This window comes from Poeciliopsis prolifica, unplaced genomic scaffold, assembly GCF_027474105.1.
Source record: "Poeciliopsis prolifica strain line A6 unplaced genomic scaffold, Auburn_PproV2 SCAFFOLD007, whole genome shotgun sequence".
NCBI lineage: Eukaryota > Metazoa > Chordata > Actinopteri > Cyprinodontiformes > Poeciliidae > Poeciliopsis > Poeciliopsis prolifica.
The window spans coordinates 8,340,574-8,343,226 of NW_026562382.1; the positions used below are offsets into that span (position 1 = coordinate 8,340,574).

At 41.3% G+C, this 2,653-nt stretch overlaps 1 pseudogene; it reads left to right on the forward strand.

Annotated features, from left to right (window-relative positions):
• Positions 1–282: 282 nt before the first annotated feature.
• LOC129361213 (NAD(P)H dehydrogenase [quinone] 1-like) lies at positions 283–2,328 on the forward strand (annotated as a pseudogene).
• The last annotated feature ends 325 nt before the right edge of the window (positions 2,329–2,653 follow it).

A 2,653-nucleotide genomic window follows, 5' to 3' on the forward strand; every position in this document is an offset into this window, starting at 1 on the left:
TGGTGGCATCTGAGAGGGCCTTCATGTGGAAAAGATGTATAAAACCTGGAATTTGAGTTGTGAATATCAGGCACCTCTTTAACTTTTTCTTTTCTTAACCAACTGTTTATTTGGAAACCAACTTTAGACTGGGTAAGCTTATTTTTGTGTGCCTGCATTTGAAAACATTTATTTCTTGTGTCTGCTCATACCTTAAGAAAGTTGCTGTCTTCTATTGGATTTCAGTTACTGAAATTATTGAGTCTGATTGTTCTTTTCTCCGTATGGGAGCAGAGAAAGTGTATGCCAATAAGAGCACTGGATTTGGTCATCTTTCAGGTAATACATTCCTAGCAGCAGTGCATTGTAGTATATTATCAGAACCTACTTACTGTAGTCCCTCTTTCTGTTCCCCATGTACTGGTTCAGTGTTCCTGGTATCCTGAAGTGCTGGCTTGATCGGGTGCTCACCAGTGGCTTTGCCTTTTCACAAGGGAAACCCTACGGCCTGGAAACCTTCAAGGTAACAGTTCAATGAAGGGTTTGCAGAAATCCAAACATGCTGTGCTCAACCTGTTTCCTTCTAGAACAAGAAAGCCATGCTGTCCTTCACCACTGGGTCTCTAGAATCCATGTTCAGTCCAAAGGGTATGAATGGAGACATGAAGTCTTTCTCTGCAGAATGGCATCCTGCACTACTGTGGCTTCCAGGTTCTGGCCTCTCAGATCTTCTGGGTTCTTGCTGCCGAAGATCATAAGAACACGCTGGAGAACTGGCGCACATGACTGCAAGGCCTGCTGGAGGAGAAGTCCCTGTCCTTCATAACCTTGGACTGTTTTGATGAGAAGACTTTCCTGTTGAACTCTGAGAAACATGCCAGTAAAGAGTTTGGTCTGACTGTGGTCATCCACCTGAACAAGCTCACAGTCAGATGCTGAGATGTTGCCATTCTATGATCAATAGACCTGGTTTATTGACCATAGAACCTGACTTGTTGAGTTCAAGCTCTGTGGTTGCTTGGCCTTTTAAGATGAAAATGGTAACTGTTTTCACCTAATGTGTGCTGCTGGTTGAAACTTTTGATTCAAACTTGCCATTGCATTGTAATTCTGACTTGAATACTATACCCACATTGCATGGATTCTGATTCTTCATCACTCATTCAGTTGTGCAAAATCAAAGATATATGCTTACGAGGGGCTTGCAAAGACGTGGCTGAACACTTTTCCCATAGAAGCAGCTTTTGTTTGGGTAAGGAGGAAATGAGACAGGGGTGGGGGCGAGGCACACTTAAGGAAGTGGCCTTGCGCACTTATGTCCAGACTACAGCTTGTGACAAATAGGAACTGGATTGCGTGCTGCTTTAAAGGTCGCACAAAGTCACTTTTTAAAATCCGACCGAGGTAGAGCAATTGCCTGTCTCTGTAGTCAAAGCCTTTTCAGATCCTGCCCTTCAATTTAGTATTGACCTGGAAGATATTAACTAGAAAATGTAAAATCTACATTACACAAACAAAAGGATTTCTTTGGATATATATATGCCAGAATAGAGATTGGGTGTAAGGTTTACATCATGGAATCAGATTTGGAGGAGTTCCTGTTCTCCCATTGTCCATCAAAGTTTTCCCACAGTGACTGCATGGAAGGCCATTTTTGTCTGGCTCTGTGGAAGGAAGTGGGTACCGTCTTGCATGATGAAAAAGTCTCCGGAAAAACAGATTTGGTTCAATAGAGGCCCAAATGCATATTTATTGGGTTGATGTAAATAGAGCCCCATATGTACTGTGAGGACTTGTCCAGCTTGTACAATAAATTGTCAAACATAAACGCCCTTCAAGCATTAAAGAAACATATCAATCAAACCTATTTAATTTTTAACTCTGTCAAACATTATTCATAATTGATTTATTGGTGTTTTTACCCAGCAGTAAACTGGTGCCTGTGTTTGCGGCAGGTGTCATCGGGTTAATAATGTGGGTTATTTACCCCCAACAGGCAGCTGGGGAGGGAAAGAGGTCAACCTGAGCAATGAGGTAAATTATTTATATGATTCATCCTCTTGCTCTTTCAAAGGTTACATTGAAATCCAATCAGTCATACCTTCACATCAAATGCAGCCTGCTGAACTTTGCCTTAGTGCGTGAATGAGTGAATGCATGTTTGCATTAACGTGAGGAGTGTGAGGCCGGCTCCTCGAAGGTATATCAAGATTGGCAGCAGGAAAGGCTTGTAATGAGGAACTGCCAGTGTTAACTTTCATGGTTTCCAACTGTGTCCTTTACCTTTGCATCACAGAGTGTCCATTGTGTGTTCCCCCGTCATCACAGCGGAAAGGGAATTCTCTCTGACATTTGAGCATGATTATTCTCACCTCTCACAGCAGCCTCTTAAAATTAGCTTTTTACTTGCAAGATGGAGATTTTCCAGAATGTTTTGGGGAACAACATTTATTTACATTTATTTATTGAACTGATAGATTTGATAGAGTATGCATCCTCCAAGACATGCACAGTAGTTTTCTAACTAAGACGTCTAACTAATCGTCAGTAATAGAATTCTGCTACATAAATCATAAATTCAACAGCGTTTTGTCCAACTTTTATTGTCACTTGGAAAGGAAGGTTAGGGAAAGGATTTAATCAATTGGCGAATAAATAAAACAGGAATGTAAGA